This window comes from Triticum dicoccoides, chromosome 1A, assembly GCF_002162155.2.
Source record: "Triticum dicoccoides isolate Atlit2015 ecotype Zavitan chromosome 1A, WEW_v2.0, whole genome shotgun sequence".
NCBI classification, from domain to species: domain Eukaryota; kingdom Viridiplantae; phylum Streptophyta; class Magnoliopsida; order Poales; family Poaceae; genus Triticum; species Triticum dicoccoides.
Genome location: NC_041380.1, coordinates 445,768,067 through 445,792,701, shown reverse-complemented (window position 1 = coordinate 445,792,701; position 24,635 = coordinate 445,768,067).

Below are 24,635 nucleotides of genomic sequence, written 5' to 3'. Positions count from 1 at the left end.
CCTAGTAGGAGTCCTACTCCTACTAGGAGGAGGACTCCTCCTGGCGCGCCAATAGGGGCCGGCCGGCCTCCTCCCCTTGCTTCTTTATATACGGGGGCAAGGGGCACCCCTAGACACACAAGTTGATCCACGTGATCGTTTTCTTAGCCGTGTGTGGTGCCCCCTTCCACCATAATCCTCGAATAATATTGTAGTGGTGCTTAGGCGAAGCCCTGCGACAGTTGAACATCAAGATCGTCACCATGCCGTCGTGCTGACGAAACTCTTCCCCGACACTTTGCTGGATCGGAGTCCGGGGATCATCATCGAGCTGAACGTGTGCTAAAACTCGGAGGTGCCGTAGTTTCGGTGCTTGATCGGTCGGGCCGTGAAGACGTACGACTACATCAACCGCGTTGTGCTAACGCTTCCGCTGTCGGTCTATAAGGGTACATAGATCGCACTCTCCCCTCTCGTTGCTATGCATTACCATGATCTTGCATGTGCGTAGGATTTTTTTTGAAATTACTACGTTACCCAACACACACCGGCATCGTCGTTCGGTCACTTCATCAATCCGGCTTTGAACGCGTCACAAGTTATGACCAGTGCCGACATGACTGTACTGTTACTTCTTCAAGCCGATGTCCATCATGCCGAACTACTTCAACACCTCGGCTGACATGGCAGCTGCAACGTCTCCTTACCTACCCGCTCCGTTACCTCGATTAGACTGGGGGCTTCACCATCTCTTCATCAACCTACTCCGGAGACTTCGACGTCACCCGCCGACCAGCTTCGTCACATTAGCTGGACCGGGGGCTTTGCCTCGGCAAGCCAACCTTTACCAGCATCGCCATGCCGCCGCTCCATCGCTCATCAGGCAATGGGTGTGCGGATCAAGTCCCAATTTTGGGAGTAACCTTTTCTCAGATTGCTACAACAGATAAACTAGGTGATATTAATCCTAATATTTTTTTCTTGCTTGGGTTTATTTTTCTGAAAAATTATTACTCTGGTTTGTTCCATCATCTGTATACACATCTGTCAAATGATGGCCGCATTAACGATGGTTGCGCGATGGTTCGCTTCGTTTCCCATACGTAGTTCGGCGAACGCTGCATCTAGAGCCCGGACCGCCCTGCAAATTCAGGCTTTGTCACGCCTTCACTGCGTCACGCCGATGCCCTACATCTCTTTAAATAAATTATTTTTGCGTAAAGCAATTATGCAAGGATTATATATATATATATATAATTTTTTGGACCACACTATTTTATGTGTGCAGGTAATAGATTTTGACTGCGTTACGCGGTCACTTCGGCATCACCAGTTGACCTGCATTAGACTTCGGCATCCGCGGATCACAGCTTTGCCATGTTAACTGGACCGAGAACTTCATCTCGCCAAATCGGCCGTGCAGTGTCATCGCTTTGACACTAACGTCCACCATGTCGAACAGGTCGACTGGCGTGGGGGCTTCATTGTCATCTTGCCAACCAACTCCGCCAGCTCGGCTAGACTAGGTGCTTCGCCTTACCACATCGGTCGAGCCGTGTCACTACTCCGGAGTGCCGAACTCCTTGCTCGGACACCTCACGCTTGGGGGCTGGGACCTCGGCCATGCCGAGGACTGCGAACCTTGTCGGATTTGTCACAGATAAATGGGCGTCTTCGTCCCGCCACAAGCCCAAATCGCGTCATCAACACCGAGCACATTAACCAGCTAAGTCGCTTTCATGCTCAAAGACTTTCAGTTTTAAATTTTGTTCGGTTCGACCAAGCATTATACTTTTTTGGCAAAAAGTTGTTTGTGAAAAAACTTCCTTGTCAAAACTTTGTTTGTGACACACAAATTCAAATACCCCGTTTACTTGGGGGCTTCCTTTATGAAGCCTTTCCTCTTGCATATGATTACACTTGTATGGCATTGTTCCTTGTTCGTATATTACGCCACAATATGCACCATGTTGACTTAAGTGTTCCGCAAGCTGGGTTGCCTTGCTCCTGTGTTTACCCCTAAGTTCCCGATTGTTCGGCTAGGGTGTAAAGGGATCACCTCTGCGATTGTCATCCGAGCTCGGACCTCAGACTGGGTGAAGCCGAAAGCTAGCGCTCTTATTGTTTTCAATCATGGTCGGCACACAAAGGAACTCATGAGTACAAAAAATCTATTGCACAAGTCTCATAGTAACAATGAGCAACCAAAGAAAGGTATCGGTGGAGGTACTATTTTCTTCGAAGATGCTTCTTACACTTCATCAGTAATATAGCATAAGTCCCCTGAGCACGCTTTGTCTGTTACAGCCTTATGGCCTGATTTCCTGGTTATCGGAAACACCGTCGATATTCTCGACAGGTGGAGTACATAACACTTTTCGGCCCTTGACCGAAGAGGGAGAAGCCGACGGTCGCTTAAGACGCATTTAAAGTTCAGGTGAACACAGATATGATATAAGTACTTCGGTACATACAATCATTATACATAAAACTCTTTTACCTAAGTCACTTGGGGGCTCTTAAATTAGTATGAGTCGTTCTACAATAATGTGTTTTCTTCTTGGTCGTTGCAAAGTCTTTTTCTACCGCTCATTTTTCGACTCGAGTGTATGGTCAATAGCCGGATAGCCTAGCTTCTTTCTAAAGCCGCTCGAGTTTAGTTCGCTAAACTGGCCTCGTAGAAGCATTCCGCCTTCAGGACAAGGAGCTTGAAGCCGTAGGCTGACCCGCTTGAAGTCTTGAGATCGGATGTGTCATGTTGAAGCACGACAGAAGCACAATTTTTTTAAAAAAGACCAATTTCTGGATTGGCACCAAAATCTTGGTTTAGTCTGGACGTCAAGCTTTTACATAAGTTTTTGGCTTTCCAAGCCTATGTCACTTTTAAACTATTTGTGTGTTTCCAGCATAAGTCTCGCAGTGCAACGTCGGACACCTTTAGAGATTCGGCAAAAACATTCTCGAATATTGCTATATCTGTATTGGTTTTGAATTGTGTCTTCGGTCAATAGTTGGGTTGCCCGGCTCCTGTGCTTGACTCCTACGTTCCGCTTCGTTCGGCTATAGGTGTGCAAAGGGAGAACCACTATGATTGTGCTTCCAGCTAGCATGGTTAAGCGCCTCAATGGAGAAAGCCGAAAACTGACTGTCACAATAAGCGTAAACTGGTCAGCGATCTAATGACTGTATTAAACTATAAGATCGATAGAGGTCACCCCGTGTTGAATGACGGGTTGCTCATAACATTGGCCGAAGTGTTTACGGCTTGACCTTGGTTGTCACCGAACACTAACCAGGGGCTAGCAGCTAGCCTCCCAACTTTAAGCTCCTATGACTAAGTGAAAGTTATAAAGCCCACATATCCGATTGCCTTGTTTCCGCTAACGCAACCACCTTCGGGCACCGAGACGTTGGCTAAGGGTTACCTTGTTATTGCGGAAGCACCCTATGCATCATCTACAAAAGGGGTAGATGCCGACGGTGGGCCACTTTCAAATGATAAACGGTCGCAACAGGGTCACAATAAACATATATCATCAATGTTTGTATTCACTATACGAGCGTTGCCTTCCGTAATTATCGTTATAAATCCATACATATGCATCAATTTGACTTAAGATTTTGGCCAAGCTGGGTTGCCTGGCTCCTGTGCTTACCCCTACGTTTCCGATTGTTCGGCTAGGCGGTAAAGGGAGCACCTCTATGATTGTTACTACCGGGTCATCCGGGTTAGTACCTCAGACTGGGTGAAGCCGAAAGCTAGCCATCTTAAAGGATATAATTGGTCGGCAATGACGGAAGTGAAAATTTATGTTCGCTAAAGACCACATAGTTCAGGAACTTTCCCCAAACTAAATCCTCAATATTTTGCTCCCACATTGATCGGAGCTGGGGTTTCATGATCATGCTTAGCATGACAACCCAAAGAAAGGAACCGATAGCGGGACTATTTTCTTTGGAAGACATTTCTAATGTTAAACAGTAATATAACATATCTCTCTGCGTACTTTTGTTTATAAAACTGTATGGCCGGATTGCCTTGTTTGTCGTAAATCTTTGCCCTTATAAAGGCTTTATAAAGTAGGACAAACACTCCTCGGCTACTGGCCGAGGAGGTGGAAGCCGATGGTCGGTCAACAAAGTTTTGTACAATGCGGATCTGAGCATTAATGATGTAAAGTACTAGGGTACATACAATAATTACACATAAAAATTGTGAGTAAAATCCATTTACAGCAATCCATCTTTTAAACCCCTTGGGGCCTACCTTGGCGAGCTCGGATTTCGACCAGCTCTAAGCTCCTTTAAGAGATCTTTATTCTCTTTCCGAGAAGTTTGTGTTAAACACAACAACATTTTTTGTCAAACGAATATCAGTCCTTAATTCGACCACCCGTGCCCACATTAAGGCTCGGGGGCTACCGGGCTTCGCGCTCACTATTTATAAATATTAAAGGGGCACATCGATCCCCTGATCTAGTGTTGCCACCCGACCAGTGTCTCAGGGGCTACTGCATTGCTTATTGAATGCAGAGAATTCAATGTGCTCAGCGTTCGGCATGACCGAACTATGGGCAAGCGCGTCTTCGGACAACAGTAAGTACCATCTGGGACTTATCCGACATCAAGCTTATATATCACGGCGACTTCTCACAACCCTCTCTCAGGGGCCTGTCCGCCGATCATCATTTCTAATATATTACACCGCGTTTCTATTCCTACGTATGCTGCTGAGCTAGGAATTGATCCTCAGGCCGATTTTGAATATCGACCTAAGCCTCAGGGGCTACTAGGATCAACAGTTTTATGTTTTCCTTCAGGTGCATTGATGTCTACTACACAACCTTATTCTTGTACACGTTGTTGGGCCTCCAAGTGCAGAGGTTTGTAGGACAGTAGCAAATTTCACTCAAGTGGATGGCCTAAGGTTTATCAATCCGTGGGAGGCGTAGGATGAAGATGGTCTCTCTCAAGCAACCCTGCAACCAAATAACAAAGAGTCTCTTGTGTCCCCAACACACCCAATACAATGGTAAATTGTATAGGTGCACTAGTTCGGCGAAGAGATGGTGATACAAGTGCAATATGGATGGTAGATATATGTTTTTGTAATATGAAAAATATAAAAAACAGCAAGGTAACTAATGATAAAAGTGAGCACAAACGGTATTGCAATGCTAGGAAACAAGGCCTAGGGTTCATACTTTCACCAGTGCAAGTTCTCTCAACAATAATGACATAATTGGATCATATAACTATCCCTCAACATGCAACAAAGAGTCACTCCAAAGTCACTAATAATGGAGAACAAACGAACAGATTATGGTAGGGTACGAAACCACCTCAAAGTTATTATTTCCAATCAATCCGTTGGGCTATTCCTATAAGTGTCACAAACAGCCCTAGAGTTCGTACTAGAATAACACCTTAAGACACAAATCAACCAAAACCCTAATGTCACCTCAAGTATCCGTGGGTATGATTATACGATATGCATCACACAATCTCAGATTCATCTATTCAACCAACATATAGAACCTCAAAGAGTGCCCCAAAGTTTCTACCGGAGAATCAAGACGAGAACGTGTGCCAACCCCTATGCATAGGTTCATGGGCGGAACCCGCAAGTTGATCACCAAAACATACATCAAGTGAATCACGTGATATCCCATTGTCACCACAGATACGCACGGCAACACATAGATCAAGTGTTCTCAAATCATTAAAGACTCAATCCGATAAGATTACTTCAAAGGGAAAACTCAATCCATTACAAGATAGAAGAGGGGGGAGAAGCAACATAAGATCCAACTATAATAGCAAAGCTTGCGATACATCAAGAATGTATCACCTCAAGAACACGAGAGAGAGAGAGATCAAGCACATAGCTACTGGTACATACCCTTAGCCCCAAGGGTGAACTACTCCCTCCTCGTCATGGAGAGCACCGGGATGATGAAGATGGCCACTGGTGAGGGTTTCCCCCTCCGGCAGGGTGCTGGAACAGGGTCCCGATTGGTTTTCGGTGGCTATAGAGGCTTGCGGCGGCAGAACTCCTGATCTATTATGTTCCCCGAAGGTTTTAGGGTATATGGATATATATAGGCGGAAGAAATACGTTAGGGGAGCCACTAGGGTGGAGGGTGCTCCCAGGGGGGTGGGCGCACCCCCTGCCTCATGCCTTCCTCGTTGCTTCCTTGACGTGGACTCCAAGTCCCCCGGATTGCTTTCTTTCCAAAAATAACTTCTCTAGAAGGTTTCATTTCGTTTCGACTCTGTTTGATATTCCTTTTCTTCAAAACACTGAAACAAGGGAAAAAATAGAACTGGCACTGGGCTCTAGGTTAATAGGTTAGTCCCAAAAGTGATATAGAAGTGTTTAATAAAGCCCATAAATATCCAAGATGGATAATATAGTAGCATGAATACTTCATAAATTATAGATACGTTGGAGATGTATCATGCATCTCGGGTTTTAGACCGACACACACCTTGAGGGCTACTGGATATACATATACTGGCTATATATCTTGGCAGAGAATAAGTTGCACCAATCAAAAATATTCACAAAAAAATCAGCCCGCGGTCGGGGTGGTGCACCACCTCGGAAGTAGTCCGGCATAAAGCCCGTGGCTCCATAGAGGGCATTTCTGGCATTAAGCTCAGCTGAATTCGTTCAATCTTTTAAAAGGCCGAGGTAGTTTCTGACACCCCAGACGCTGACCATCGTTGGAGCTCGGAAGTGGTCCGGCATAAAGCTCGGATTCGAATGGCTCGTTCCATAGAGAACTTTTCAGCGTTAAACTCGGATAACCTCCTTCAAACTTTTTCAAGCCAAGGTGATCTATGACACCTCGGATATAGTCCGGCGTTGGAGCTTGGATATAGTCCGGCGTTGGAGCTCGGATATAATCCGGCGTTGGTGCTCGGCTGCAAAAGATATCCCGAATGCAGTCCGGCGTTGGAGCTCGGATGCAAGAGGACACCGCTGCACGGGAACAACTTCAAACCCGAGGTGTGGCGTAAAAAATAATAACAAGGCATTGATAAAGGCTAAGAACTTAAAGGGGCTCCTCGGATACCTGACGTTTAAACTCTTCGGATTCACTTTGGCGATCCTCAAGATCGGAGATGAGATGATTTGTTGAACCAGTTTTCAAGACCAACGGCCGAAGATGAAGAATAATTCAGAAAAATCGAAGAGCGTCCCCAACTTGAAGACCGGTTCAGGGGGCTACTGACAGTGTCCTGGACTAGGGGGTACTCACCACGTCGTCTCCCGACCAATTGGATTGGGCCGAGGACCCCCATGGCCGTTTGCTCATGGGACAGTTCGGACAGCCAATGTATACATGAGGAAGATTCCACAAGACTTGGTGATCAAGACAAGGACTCCTCTCCATTGGTGTATTCGACTAGGACTATTGTTATCCTAGGCCTCCGGTATGTTATATAAGCCGAGGCTAGGCTAGTCGATAGATCATTATGACATTACTCATTATACCATTAGGTCTTAGACCACAACATATGATCTCGAGGTAGATCAACTCTTGTAACCCTATATTCATCAAGATCAATCAAGCAGGAAGTAGGGTATTACCTCGATGGAGAGGGCCCGAACCTGGGTAAAACATCGTGTCCCCTGTTGATGGCCCACAAGTGTAGGGTATCTATCATAGTCCTCTCGATAAGTAAGAGTGTCAAACCCAACGAGGAGCAGAAGGAAATGACAAGTGGTTTTCAGCAAGGTATTCTTTGCAAGCACTGAAATTATAGGTAACAGATAGTTTTGTGATAAGATAATTTGTAACGGGTAACAAGTAACAAAAGTAAATAAAGTGCAGCAAGATGGCCCAATCCTTTTGATAGAAAAGGACAAGCCTGGACAAACTCTTATATAGAGAAAAACGCTCCCGAGGACACATGGGAATTATCGTCAAGCTAGTTTTCATCACGTTCATATGATTCGCGTTCGGTACTTTGATAATTTGATATATGGGTGGACCGGTGCTTGGGTGTTGTCCTTACTTGGACAAGCATCCCACTTATGATTAACTCCTATTGCAAGCATCCGCAACTACAAAATAAGTATTAAGGTAAACCTAACCATAGCATGAAACATATGGATCCAAATCAGCCCCTTACAAAGCAACGCATAAACTAGGGTTTAAGCTTATGTCACTCTAGCAACCCATCATCTACTTATTACTTCCCAATGCCTTCCTCTAGGCCCAAACAATGGTGAAGTGTCATGTAGTCGACGTTCACATAACACCACTAGAGGAGAGACAACATACATCTCATCGAAATATCGAACGAATACCAAATTCACATGACTACTAATAGCAAGACTTCTCCCATTTCCTCAGGAACAAATGTAACTACTCACAAAGCATATTCATGTTCATAATCAGAGGGGTATTAATATGCATAATGGATCTGAACATATGATCTTCCACCAAGTAAACCAACTAGCATCAACTACAAGGAGTAATCAACACTACTAGCAACCTACAGGTACCAATCTCAGACTTAGAGGCAAGGATTGGATACAAGATATGAACTAGGGTTTTAGATGAGATGGTGCTGGTGAAGATGTTGATGGGGATTGGCCCCCTCCCGATGAGAGGAGCGTTGGTGATGACGATGGCGATAATTTCCCCCTCCCGAAGGGAAGTGTCCTCGGCAGAACAGCTCCACCATAGCCCTAGATTGGTTCCGCCAAGGTTTCTCCTCGTGGTGGCGGAGTCTCGTCCCAAAAGCTTGTTTCTGATTTTTCTCGGACGAAAGACTTCATATAGAAGAAGATGGGCACCGGAGGGCCACCAGGGGGTCCATGAGGCAGGGGGCGTGCCCAGGGGGTAGGGTGCGCCCCCACCCTCGTGGCCACGGTGTGGGCCCCCTCTGGTATTTTCTTCGCTCAGTATTTTTTATTATTTCCAAAAATAAGTTCCGTGGAGTTTTAGGACTTTTGGAGTTGCGCATAATAGGTCTCTAATATTTGCTCCTTTTCCAGCCCAGAATTCCAGCTGCCGGCATTCTCCCTCTTTATGTAAACCTTGTAAAATAACAGAGAATAGGCATAAGTATTGTGACATAATGTGTAATAACAGCCCATAATGCAATAAATATCAATATAAAAGCATGATGCAAAATGGACGTATCAACTCCCCCAAGCTTAGACCTCGCTTGTCCTCAAGCGGAAGCCGATAACGATAAATATGTCCACATGTTTAGAGATAGAGGTGTCGATAAAATAAAATACGGACATGAGGGCATCATGATCATTCTTATAACAGCAACATATTTGTATATTGTCATATGATTTCTTATGCTCAAGTAATAATCTATTCACAATGCAAAGTATGAATCAGAAACTTTATTGAGAACTAACAAACGATAATCTCAGTCATTGAGGCAATTGCAATTTATCATAACATTGGAAAGAGTCTATATAAGAGCTTTTCAGCAAGTCCACATACTCAACTATCATTTAGTCTTTCACAATTGCTAACACTCACGCAATACTTGTGGTTACGGAGTTTTAATCGGACACAAAGAAAGATAGGGGCTTATAGTTTCGCCTCCCAACTTTTTACCTCAAGGGTAATGTCAACAATAATAGTTCATGCTAACTTACATCCAATTGGATATATATATCAGGATCTTTCCAACACATTGTGCTTGCCAAAGGATAAAATGTAAAAAGGAAAGGTGAAGATCACCATGACTCTTGCATAAGGGTAAGAGATAAAAGTAAAAGATAGGCCCTTCGCAGAGGGAAGCAGAGGTTGTCATGCGCTTTCAGGGTTGGATGCACAAAATCTTAATGCGAAAGAACGTCACTTTATATTACCACTTGTGATATGGACCTTTATTATGCAGTCCATCGCTTTTGTTTCTTCCACATCACAAGATCGTATAAAGCTTATTTCCTCCACACTAATCAATCATACATATTTAGAGAGCAATTTTTATTGCTTGCACCGATGACAACTTACTTGAAGGATCTTACTCAATCCATAGGTAGATATTGTGGACTCTCATGGCAAAACTGGGTTTAAGGGTATTTGGAAGCACAAGTAGTATCTCTACTTGGTGCAAAGAATTGGCTAGCATGAGGGAGAAAGGCAAGCTCAACATGTTGGATGATCCATGACAATATACTTTATTTCAGATATAAGAAAACATAACCCATTACATTGTCTTGCTTGTCCAACATCAACTCTTTAGCATGTCATACTTTAATGAGTGATCACAATCATAAAAGATGTCCAAGATAGTATATTTATATGTGAAACCTATCTTTCTTTATTACTTCCTATTAACTGCAACGATGACCAGAACTATGTTTGTGAACTCTCAACAACTTTTAATCATCATACTCTTTATATGTGAAGTCATTACTCTCCATAAGATCAATATGATCTCTTTGTTTCTTTTTATTCTTTCTTTTTCTTTTATTCACTCAAGATCATAGAAAAATAATCAAGCCCTTGACTCAACACTAATCTTTATTATATAGCTCACGGACTCGATTACATAGAAGGATCATAAGGCAAAACTCAAAACTAGATCATACTAAAACTTTATTCTACTAGATCAAGGTATTACTAAAAGGATCGAACTAAGAAAACGGTAAAGATAGGAGTGTTATGGTGATACGATACCGGGGAACCTTCCCCAAGCTTGGCAGTTGCCAAGGGGAGTGCCCATACCCATGTGATTATATTTCCTTCTTCGGAGGTGGCGATGATGGAGTTGTTGATGATGTAAATCGTGTTTTCAGCTTGTGGTTGTTGGTGAACTCCGCGATCATCATGTGTTTGCCGTTGAGTCCAAGTTCCACCATCCCCTGGCACTTGAAAACTTGTTGCTCCATTGCTTCGAGCCTCGTCTCCACGCTTCCGGTCCTCCTTGGTCCCTCAACATCGCGGATGTGCAGCAACCCATCACGCATCTCAATGGTTTGAGGGTGTTGCAGCACCTCCGCGAGGTAGGGGTTGATGACCTTCTCAAAGAACTTGTCCTTGGGGGCGCTTGGAGATGTCATGGTGATCTAGATCTATCAGAAAAACAGCTTGAAACGAAAACAGAGGATATTTGCGTGATACGATGGTCAAAACCTTCGGGAGATTATATAATGAATTTTTACCGACGAAAGAAGTATCATGCAAGAAAACGGAGTCCGAAGAGCGCACGAGGTGCCCACGAGGCAGGGGGCGCGCCCAGGGGGTAGGGCGTGCCCTCCACCCTTGTGGAGGCCTCGTGTCCTTCCCGGACTGCTACTTATTTTCCTATTTTTCTAAATATTCCAGAATTAAGAAAATTTGCCATTAGAACTGTTTTGGAGTCGGTTTACTTATCGTACCACATACCTATTCCTTTTCGGAGTCTGAAACGTTATGGAAAGTGTCCCTTATGTATTCCTTCAGGGTTACGGTTTCAATAATATTAGTTTCAACATTTATGGGATTACCTAAGATATAATGTTTGATTCTTTGACCGTTAACCACCTTCGGATTTGTGCCTTCGAAGTTGTTGATTTTTATGGCACCGGAACGATAGACCTCCTCGATAACGTAAGGACCTTCCCATTTAGAGAGAAGTTTTCCTGCAAAAAATCTTAAATGGGAGTTGAATAGCAACACATAATCACCCACATTAAACTCACGCTTTTGTATTTTATCATGCCATTTTTTAACTTTTTCCTTAAACAATTTGGCATTCTCATAGGCTTGGGTTCTCCATTCATCAAGTGAGCTAATGTCAAATAACCTCTTCTCACCGGCAAGTTTGAAATCATAATTGAGTTCTTTAATAGCCCAATATGCCTTATGTTCTAGTTCGAGAGGTAAATGACATGCTTTTCCATAAACCATTTTATACGGAGACATACCCATAGGATTTTTATATGCAGTTCTATAGGCCCATAATGCATCATCAAGTTTCTTAGACCAATTCTTTCTAGATCTATTAACAGTCTTTTGCAAAGTTAATTTAAGCTCTCTATTGCTCAATTCTACTTGACCACTAGACTGTTGGTGATATGGAGATGCAATTCTATGATTAACATCATACTTAGCAAGCATTTTACGAAAAGCACCATGAATAAAATGTGAACCACCATCAGTCATTAAATATCTAGGGACTCCAAACCTCGGAAAAATAACTTCTTTAAGCATCTTAATAGAGGTGTTATGATCAACACTACTAGTTGGAATAGCTTCTACCCACTTAGTAACATAATCAACAACAACTAAAATATGTGTATATCCATTAGAGGCAGAAAACGGTCCCATATAATCAAAGCCCCAAACATAAAATGGTTCAATAACAAGTGAATAATTCATAGGCATTTGTTGACGTCTACTAATATTACCAATTCTTTGACATTCATCACAAGATAAGACAAACTTACGGGCATCCTTGAAGAGAGTAGGCCAATAAAAACCGGTTTGCAATACCTCATGTGCAGTTCTGTCTCCAGCGTGGTGTCCTCCGTAAGCCTCAGAGGGACACTTGCGTAGGATATGTCCCTGTTCATGCTCAGGTACACAACGTCTAATAACACCATCTACTCCGTCTTTATAAAGATGTGGGTCATCCCAGAAGTAATGTCTTAAATCATAGAAAACCTTTTTCTTTTGCTGGTATGTGAAACTAGGTGGTATAAATTTAGTAACAATGTAATTAGCATAATCAGCATACCATGGAGTAGTACGAGAATCATTTATGACATTCAGTTGTTCATCAGGAAAGCTATCATCAATATGTAGTGGGTCATCAAGAACATTTTCTAACCTAGACAAGTTATCTGCAACGGGGTTCTCAGCTCCCTTTCTATCAATAATATGCAAATCAAATTCTTGTAGCAAGAGAACCCATCTAATAAGTCTAGGTTTAGCATCTTTCTTTTCCATAAGATATTTAATAGCAACATGATCAGTGTGAATAGTTACTTTAGAATCAACAATATAAGGTCTGAACTTATCACAAGAAAATACAACTGCTAAGAATTCTTTTTCAGTAGTGACATAATTTCTCTGGGCATTGTCTAGAGTTTTACTAGCATATTGAATAACATTTAATTTCTTATCAACCTTTGCCCTAGAATAGCACCTACAACATAATCACTAGCATCACACATAATTTCAAAGGGTAAATTCCAATCAGGTGGCTGAACAATGGGTGCAGAGATTAATGCTTTCTTAAGTATTTCAAATGCTTCTACACAATCATCATCAAAACCGAAAGGTATATCTTTTTGTAAGAGATTAGTCAGAGGCCGAGAAATTTTTGAGAAGTCCTTAATGAACCTCCTATAAAAACCAGCATGACCAAGGAAACTTCTTATACCTTTGATGTCCTTGGGACATGACATATTTTCAATGGCATTAACTTTAGCTTTATCAACTTCAATACCTCTTTCAGAAATTTTATGCCCCAAGACAATGCCTTCATTAACCATAAAGTGGCACTTCTCCCAATTCAAGACAAGATTAGTTTCTTCACATCTCTGCAAAACTCGATCAAGGTTGCTCAAGCAATCATCAAAAGAGGAGCCATAAACAGAGAAATCGTCCATGAAAACCTCACATGTCTTTTCACAAAAATCAGAGAATATAGCGATCATGCATCTTTGAAAGGTAGTAGGTGCATTACATAAACCAAAAGGCATACATCTATAAGAAAAAGTACCGAAAGGGCAAGTAAAAGTGGTATTTGCTTGATCATCAGCTGACACAGGTATTTGAGAGAAACCATAATAACCATCTAGAAAGCAAAAATGTGTGTGTTTGGATAATCTTTCTAGCATTTGATCAATGAATGGCAAGGGGTAATGATCTTTTTAGTAGCTTTATTTAATTTGCGGAAATCAATTACCATCCTATAACCTGTAATAATTCTTTGCGGAATCAATTCATCTTTATCATTAGGAACGATAGTAATACCTCCTTTCTTAGGGACACAATGGATAGGACTTACCCACTGACTATCAGCAACGGGATAAATTATACCTGCCTCAAGGAGCTTTAGTATTTCCTTTCTTACCACTTCTTTCATCTTAGGATTCAGCCGTCGTTGATGATCAATAACTGGTTTGGCATCTTTCTCCAAATTTATTTTGTGTTGGCATAGAGTGGGACTAATGCCCTTACGATCATCAAGAGTATATCCAATAGCAGCACGGTGCTTCTTCAGAGTTTTCAATAATTTCTCTTCCTCATTCTCTGAAAGGTTAGCACTAATAATAGCAGGATATATCTTCTTTTCATCAAGATAAGCATATTTAAGAGTATCAAGCAATGGTTTAAGCTCAAACACGGGATCACCCTTGGGTGGAGGAGGATCCCCTAGGATTTCAACAGGAAAATTGTGTTTCAGAAGAGGTTCCTGTTTAAAGAACACTTCATCTATTTCCCTTCTTTCATTCATAAACATATCATTTTCATGGTCTACCAAATATTGTTCTAAAGGATCACTAGGAGGTACGGCAATAGAAGCAAGACCAATAATTTCATCTTTACTAGGCAATTCTTCATCACGGGGTTGTCTACGAAATTTAGAAAAATTAAATTCATGAGACATATCATCCAAACCAATAGTAACAACATCCTTTTCGCAGTCTATCTTAGCATTAACAGTGTTCAAGAAGGGTCTACCAAATATAATGGGACAAAAGCTATCTTGTGGGGAACCAAGAACAAGAAAATCAGCAGGATATTTAGCTTTCCCACACAAGACTTCAACATCTCTAACATTCCCAGTTGGTCATATAGTATCTCTATTGGCAAGCTTAATGGTAACATCAATTTCTTCTAACTCAGCGGGTGCAATATCATGCATAATTTCTTTGTATAAGGAAATAGGTATTGCACTAGCACTAGCACCCATATCACACAAGCCATGATAACAATGATCTCCTATTTTAACAGAAATAACAGGCATGCCTACCACAGGTCTATGTTTATCTTTAGCACTAGGTTTAGCAATCCTAGCAGTTTCATCACAGAAGTAAATAAACATGCCCATCGATATTATCAGCCAAGAGATCTTTAACCATAGCAATATTAGGTTCAACTTTAACTTGCGCAGGGGGTTTATGTGTCCTAATATTACTTTTGTTGACTACAGTTGAAGCTTTAGCATGATCCTTCATTCTAACAGGGAAAGATCATTATAAGTGATAGCCTTTTCTTCAAATTTAATAGGTGCAACTACTTTTACTTCAATGGGAGGATTATATTTAAACCACTTCTCCTCAGGGAGATCAACATGAGTAGCAAATGATTCACAGAAAGAAGCTACTATCTCAGAGTCAAGTCCATATTTAGTGCTAAATTTACAGAAAACATCGGTATCCATAAAAGACTTAACACAATCAAACTTAGGTGTTATACCTGACTCCTTACCCTCATCGAGATCCCAATCTTCAGAGTTGTGTTTAATTCTTTCCAATAAATCCCATTTTAATTCAATAGTCTTCATCATAAAAGAAGCAGTACAAGAAGTATCGAGCATGGAGCGATTGTTATCAGAAAGCCGAGCATAAATTTTTTGAAAAATCATTTCTGTTGAGAGCTCATGATTGGGGCATGAATATAACATTAACTTAAGCCTCCCCCAAGATTGAGCGATGCTTTCTCCTTCGCGAGGCCAAAAATTATATATATAATTACGATCACGATGAACAAGATGCATAGGATAAAACTTCTGATGAAATTCCAATTTCAATCGTTTGTAGTTCCATGATCCCATATCATCATATAGCTTATACCATGTCAATGCATCTCCCTTCAAAGATAAAGGGAAGACCTTCCTCTTGATAACATCATCGGGCATACCTGCAAGCTTAAATAATCCACAAACTTCATCCACATAGATTAGGTGCTCATCAGGATGTAATGTTCCGTCTCCTGCAAAAGGATTAGCTACAAGTTTTTCTATCATACCCGAAGGAATTTCAAAGTAGACATTTTCAGTAGGTTCAGTAGGTTGAGGAGCAACTATTTGCTCTACCGATCGAGGTGAAGATACTCCGAACAAGCCCCTCAAAGGATTACTGTCCATAGTAACAAGTGACAGTAAATTTCAGCACACTATATAAATTTTTCGTTACCAAATTCCACCTACCAAATGCGCTTCACTCCCCGGCAACGGCGCTAGAATAGAGTCTTGATGACGCACAAGTCTAGGGGATCTATCGTAGTCCTTTCGATAAGTAAGAGTGTCGAACCCAACGAGGAGCAAAAGGAAATGACAAGCGGTTTTCAGCAAGGTATTCTCTGCAAGCACTGAAATTATAGGTAATAGATAGTTTTGTGATAAGATAATTTGTAATGGGTAACAAGTAACAAAAGTAAATAAAGTGCAACAAGATGGCCCAATCCTTTTTATAGCAAAGGACAAGCCTGGAAAAACTCTTATTTAGAGAAAAACGCTCCCGAGGACACGTGGGAATTATCGTCAAGCTAGTTTCATCATGTTCATATGATTCACGTTCGGTACTTTGATAATTTGATATGTGGGTGGACCGGTGCTTGGGTGTTGTCCTTACTTGGACATGCATCCCACTTATGATTAAATCCTATTGCAAGCATCCGCAACTACAAAAGAAGTATTAAGGTAAAGCTAACCATAACATGAAACATATGGATCGAAATCAGCCCCTTACGAAGCAACGCATAAACTAGGGTTTAAGCTTCTGTCACTCTAGCAACCCATCATCTACTTATTACTTCCCAATGCCTTCCTCTAGGCCCAAACAATGGTGAAGTGTCATGTAGTCGACATTCACAAAACACCACTAGAGGAGAGACAACATACATCTCATCAAAATATCGAACGAATACCAAATTCACATGACTACTAATAGCAAGACTTCTCCCATGTCCTCAGGAACAAACGTAACTACTCACAAAGCATATTCATGTTCATAATCAGAGTGGTATTAATATGCATAATGGATATGAACATATGATCTTCCACCAAGTAAACCAACTAGCATCAACTACAAGGAGTAATCAACACTACTAGCAACCTACAGGTACCAATCTCAGACTTAGAGGCAAGGATTGGATACAAGAGATGAACTAGGGTTTTAGATGAGATGGTGCTGGTGAAGATGTTGATGGAGATTAGACCCCTCCCGATGAGAGGAGCGTTGGTGATGACGATGGCGATGATTTCCCCCTCCCGGAGGGAAGTGTCCCCGGCAGAACAGCTCCGCCAGAGCCCTAGATTGGTTCCGCCAAGGTTCCGCCTCGTGGTAGCGGAGTCTCATCCCGAAAGCTTGCTTCTGATTTTTTTCTCGGACGAAAGACTTCATATAGCAGAAGATGGGCACCGGAGGGCCACCAGGGGGCCAATGAGGCAGGGGAGCATGCCTAGGGGGGTAGGGCGCGCCCCCACCCTCGTGACCAGGGTGTGGGCCCCATCTGGTATTTTCTTTGCTTAGTATTTTTTATTATTTCCAAAAATAACTTCCATGGAGTTTTAGGACTTTTGGAGTTGCGCATAATATGTCTCTAATATTTGCTCCTTTTCCAGCCCGGAATTCCAGTTGCCGGCATTCTCCCTCTTTATGTAAACCTTGTAAAATAAGAGAGAATAGGCATAAGTATTGTGACATAATGTGTAATAACAACCCATAATGCAATAAATATCAATAGAAAAGCATGATGCAAAATGGGCGTATCACCTGTCTCCTGTTACCCATCGATCCATGACACACAGCTTGGGACCCCCTACCCGAGATCTGTCGGTTTTGACACCGACAGAGCGGGCGCCACACAAGGACACACTATTGTCTTAGATGTGTGCGGTGCCCCCGTCCACCGTTTACTCCCTCGGTCATATTTTTGTAGTGCTTGGGCGAAGCCCTGCGGAGATCACTTCACCATCACCGTCACCATGCCATCGTGCTGCCGAAACTCATCTACTACATTGCCGTCTTGCTGGGTCAAGAAGGCGGAGGACGTCACCGAGTTGAATGTGTGCAGAACGTGGAGGTGTCATACGTTCGGTACTTGATCAGTTGGAGCGCGAAGAAGTTCGACTACATCAACCGCGTTGTTAAACGCTTCTGCTTACAATCTACAACAGTACGTTGACACACTCTCCCCCTCTTGTTGTTATGCATCTCCATGGATAGATCTTGCGTGTGCGTAGAATTTTTTTTGTTTTCCATGCAACATTTCCCAACAGTGGCATCATGAGCCAGGTCTATGCATAGATGATATGCACGGGTAGAACACAAAGAGTTGTGGGAGGTGATAGTCATACTGCTTACCACCAACGTCTTATTTTGATTCGGCGGTATTGTGGGATGAAGCGGCTCAGACCAACCTTACATGTCCATGCACATGAGACCAGTTCCACCGACTGACATGCAACTAGTTTTGCATAAAGGTGGTTGGCGGGTGTGTGTTTCTCCTACTTTAGTTGAATCGAATTTGACTACGGCCGGTCCTTGAAGAAGGTTAAAACAGCAAACTTGATGAACCACCGTTGTGGTTTTATGCCTAGGTAAGAATGGTTCTTGCTAGAAGCCCGTAGCAGCCACGTAAAACTTGGAACAACAAAGTAGAGGACGTCTAGCTTGCTTTTGCAGGGCATGTTGTGATGTGATATGGTCAAGATATGATGTGATATATGTTGATGTATGAGATGATCATGTTTTGTAATATCGACAACCAGTAGGAGCCTTAGGGTTGTCTCTTTATTGTAGGAAGTGCAAGCGCCATGTAATTGCTTTACTTTATCACTATGCGTTAGCGATAGTTGTAGAAGCAATAGTTGGCGTGATGACCTCGACGCAACGATGCTACGATGGAGATCAAGGTGTTGAGCCGGTGACGATGGAGATCATGACAATACTTTGGAGATGGAGATAAAAAGCACAAGATAATGATGGCCATATCATGTCACATATTTTGATTGCATGTGATGTTTATCCTTTATGCATCTTATTTTCTTAGAACAGCGGTAGCATTATAAGATGATCCCTTCACTTAATTTCAAGATAAAAGTGTTCTCCCTGAGTATGCACCGTTGCTACAGTTCACCGTTTCGAGACACCACGTGATGATCGGGTGTGATATACTCTACATTCACATACAACAGGTGTAAGACAACTTTGCACATGCAGAATACTTGGGTTAAACTTGACGAGCCTAGCATGTACAGACATGGTCTCAGAACAATGGAGACCGAAAGGTCGAACATGAGTCATATAGTAGATATGATCAACATAGAGATGTTCACCATTGATGACTACCCCATCTCACGTGATGATCGGACATGGGTTAGTTTATTTGGATCGTGTATCACTTATATAAACTTGAGGGATGTTTATTTAGGTGGGAGTTCATTAGTAATTTGATTAATTGAACTTAATTTATCATGAACTTACTCTTGATATTTTTGCATATCTATGTTGTAGATCAATAGCTCACGATATAGCTCCTATATATTTTTGATAAGTTCCTAAAGAAAACTAAGTTAAAAGATGATAGTAGCAATGATGCGGACTGGGTCCGTGATCTGAGGATTATCCTCATTGCTGCAAAGAAGAATTGTGTCCTTGATGCACCGCTAGGTGACGGGCCTATTGCAGGAGCAGATGCAGATGTTATGAACTTTTGGCAAGCTTGATATGCTGACTACTTAATAGTTTAGTGCACCATGCTTTACGGCTTAGAATCGGGGCTCCAATGACGTTTTGAACGCCATGGAACATATGAGATGTTTCAAGAGCTGAAATTGGTATTTTAGACTTTTGCCCGTGTTGAGAGGTATGAGACCTCTGACAAGTACTTTGCCTACAAGATGGAGGAGAATAGCTCAACTAGTGAGCATGTGCTCAGAATGTCTGGGTACTACAATCGCTTGAATCAAGTGGGAGTTAATATTCTGGATAAGATAGTGATTGAAAGAGTTCTCTAATCACTATCACCAAGCTACTAGAACTTCGTGATGAACTATAATATGCAAGGGATGACAAAAACGATTCCCGAGCTCTTCGCGATGCTGAAATCGGTGAAGGTAGAAATCAAGTAAGAGCATCAAGTTGTGATGGTTAAGGAAGACCACTAGTTTCAAGAAAAGGGGCAAGGGAAAGAAAGGGAACTTCAAGAATAATGGCAAGCAAGTTGATACACCCGTGAAGAAGCCCAAAGCTGGACCTAAGCCTAAAACTGAGTGCTTCTACTTCAAAGGAAATGGTCACTAGAAGTGGAACCGCCCCAAATACTTGGCGGATAAGAAGGATGGCAAATTGAACAAAGGTATATTCGATATACATGTTATTGATGTGTATTTTACTAGTCTTCGAAGTAATCCCTGGGTATTTGATACTGGTTCAATTGCTAACATTAGTAACTCGAAACAGGAGTTGCAGAGACTAGTTAAAAGCGAGGTGACGATGTGTGTTGGAAATGATTCCAAGGTAGATATAATCACCATCTCACACACCCTCTACTTTTGTGATTAGTGTTGAACCTAAATAAATGTTATTTGGTGTTTGCGTTGAGCATGAATATGATTAGATCATGTTTATTGCAATACGTTTATTTATTTAAGTCAGAGAATAATTATTGTTCTATTTATACACCCAATGTGAATAGTTTATTGAATCTCGATCGTAGTGGTACAAATATTCATAATATTGATGCCAAAATATACAAAGTTGATAATGATAGTGCAACATATTTGTGGCACTACCGTTTAGGTCATACTGGTGTAAAGTGCATGAAGAAACTCCATGCAGACGGACTTTTGGAATCACTTGATTATGAATCATTTGATACTTGCGAACCATGCCTCATGGGCAAGATGACTAAAACTCCGTTCTCCGGAACAATGGAGCGAGCTAACGAATTATTGGAAATAATACATACCGATGTATGCGGTCTGATGAGTGTTGAAGCACGCGGCGGGTATTGTCATTTTAAGACCTTCACAGATGATTTGAGTAGGTATGGGTATATCTACTTGATGAAACACAAGTCTGAAACATTTGAAAAGTTCAAAGAATTTCAGAGTGAAGTGGAGAATAATCGTAACAAGAAAATAAAGTTTCTACTATCTGATCGTGGAGGCGAATATTTGGGTTACGAGTTTGGCCTTCATTTAAAACAATGTGGAATTGTTTCACAACTCATGCCACCTGGAACACCACAACGTAATGGTGTGTCTGAACGCTGTAACCGTACTTTATTGGATAAGGTGCGTTCTATAATGTCTCTTACCGATTTACCACTATCGTTTTGGGGTTATGCATTAGAGACAGCTGCCTTCACGTTAAATAGGGCACCATCTAAGTCCGTTCAGATGACACCGTATGAACTATGGTTTGGCAAGAAACCTAAGCTGTCATTTCTTAAAGTTTGGGGTTGCGACACTTATGTCAAAAGGCTTCAGCCTGATAAGCTCAAACCCAAATCGGAGAAGTGTGTCTTCATAGGATACCCTAAGGAAACAATTGGGTACACTTTCTACCACAGATCCAAAGGCAAGATCTTTGTTGCCAAGAATGGAACATTTCTAGAGAAGGAGTTTCTGTCGAAAGAAGTGAGTGGGAGGAAAGTAGAACTTGATGAGGTAATTGTACCTTCTCTCAATTTGGAAAGTAGAACATTGATATTGCTTGAAGCTACGTCGGTATTTCCCCAAAGAGGAAGGGATGATGCAGCATAGCAGCGGTAGGTATTTCCTCAGATATGAAACCAATGATATCGAACAAGTAGGAGAACCAAGCAACACAACATAAACAGCCCCTGCACACAGATAACAAATCCTCGCAACCCGGTGTGTTAAAGGGGTTGTCAACCCCTTCCGGGTACGGCGCCTCAAGATAGGCAAACGGACGTGAGGTAAATTGTAGTAGATTGATAGATCGAACGCCAAATAAAATAAATATATATATAACGCAGCAAGGTATTTTTGTATTTTTGGTTTAATAGATCTGAAAATAAATGCATGGAAAAGTAGATCGCAAAGGAAATATATGAAAAAGAAGACCTGGGGGCCGTAGGTTTCACTAGTAGCTTCTCTCGAGAAAAATAACAAATGGTGGATGAACAAATTACTGTTGGGTAATTAACAAAACTTCAAATAATCATGACGATATCTAGGCAATGATAATTATATAGGCATCATGTCCAAGATTAGTAGACCGACTCCTGCCTGCATCTACTACTATTACTCCACACATCGACCGCTATCCAGCATGCATCTAGTGTATTAGGTTCATGGAAAACGGAGTAATGCAATAGGAACGATGGCATGATGTAGACAAGATCTATCTATGTAGAGATAGACCATATCATTTTATCCTTAGTAACAACGATACATATGTGTCGGTTCCCCTTCTGTCACTGGGATCAAGCACCATAAGATCGAACCCACTACAAAGCACCTCTTCCCATTGCAAGATAAATAGATCAAATTGGCCAAAGAAACCCTAAATATTGGAGAAGAAATACGAGGCTATAAGCAATCATGCATATAAGAGATCAAAGAAACTCAAATAACTTTCATGGATATAAAAAGATAGATCTGATCATAAACTCAAAGTTTGTCGATCCCAACAAACACACCGCAAAAGAGTTACATCATATGGATCTCCAAGAGATCATTGTATTGAGAATTCAGCGAGAGAGAGGAAGCCATCTAGCTACTAACTACGGACCCGAAGGTCTACAAAGAACTACTCACTCATCATCGGAGAGGCACCAATGGAGGTGGAGAACCCCATCCGACATGGTGTCTAGATGGATCTGGTGGTTCTGGACCCTGAGGCGGCTGGATGAGTATTTCGTCGACCTGCGTGGGGTTTCTGGAATATTGGGGTTTTTATAGAGCAAAGATGCGGTCCCGGGGGCACCCGAGGTGGGCACAACCCACCAGGGCGCGCCTGGGCCTCCTGGCACGCCCCGGTGGGTTGTGCCCCCCTCGGGGCACCCCCAGGTGCAGTCAGGGCCCATTACGTTCCTTCTGGTCCCAAAAAAATCTCCGTGGAGTTTTGTTGCGTTTGGACTCTGTCTGATATTGATTTCCTGCGATGTAGAAAACATGCAGAAAACAACAACTAGCACTTGGCACTATGTCAATAGGTTAGTACCAAAAAATGATATAAAATGACTGTAAAACATCCAAGATTGGTAATATAACAACATGGAACAATAAAAAAAATTAGATACGTTGGAGACGTATCAGCATCCCCAAGCTTAACTCCTACTCGTCCTTGAGTAGGTAAGTGATAAAAACAGAATATTTGATGTGGAATGTTGCCTATCATGTCATATCATATTCTTTTGTTTATAGCATGGACAATTGGACTTTTATGTGATTCAAAGCAATAGTCTAGTTTTGATATAATAATTTAGATACTCAAGCATATCAACAAGCAACCATGTCTTTCAAACTATCAACGCTAAAATAAGTTATCCCTAGCCCATCATGCTCAATCATTGATCCATTCATGAAACACACTCAAATATTAGCTACACCCAATACTTAAGTATGATCATATTGCCTCCTAGTTGGTGCTTTTATAAGAGAAGATGGAGACTCAAATTCAAAATAAAAATTCCATAAAATAAAAGAAAGGCCCTTCGTAGAGGGAAGTAGGGATTTGTAGAGGTGCCAGAGCTCAAAGCGAAAAAATAGAGATAAAAACATTTTGGGTGGTGTATCCATCCCACCAACAAAAACGACTTAGAGTTCCCAACACTTTCCATGCTAGATATATCATAGGCGGTTCCCAAATAGAAAATAAAGTTTATTCCTTTTTCCACCATACTTTCACTTTCCATGGCTAGCCGTATCCACGGTTGCCCTCCATACCAACACTTTCCAAGGAATTTATTATTTGACAACATAAAGTAAATTCATTTTTGCATTTCGGGATTGGCCATCCCTAAAACCTTTGCCTTACTCTCGTGCAATGGCAAGTGAATAAACACTCATGGTGAGAATAACACATCCAGCATGGAAAATATTAGCCACCCCTCACCGCTCCGCGAGCAAAACAAATACACAAAAGAGAAGTTTATTTTGAAAATTAGAGATGGCACATGCAAATTTGCTTAGAACAGCAAAATAATACCACATATAGGTAGATATAGTGGACTCATGTGGCAAAACTGGTTTAAAGGATTTTGGATGCATAGGTAGAGATCATACTTGGTGCAAAATGAAGGCTAGCAAAAAGATTGAGAAGTGACCAACCAAGAAATGAATAATCTCATAAGCAAGCATTAAGCATAATTAACACTGAATAATGCACCACAAGTAGGATATAATTTCATTGCATGACTATTGACTTTCGTGCTTGCATAGGGAATCACAAACCTTATCACCAATATTCTTACTAAAGCATAATTACTCATCAACATAACTCACATATCATATCTCAAAACTATTACTAAGAATCAAGTTTATTTTGTCCAATGATCTCCATGAAAGTTTTTATTATATCCTTCTTGGATATCTATCACTTTGGGACTAATTTTCATATGTTTCTTTTCATAATCTCAAACAAATATAAGTGAAGATAATGAGCATAATTATTTTTCTTTCTCTCAAAATAATATAAGTGAAGCGAGAGAGAATTTCTTCAAAATTTCACTAACTCTCAAATAAATCTA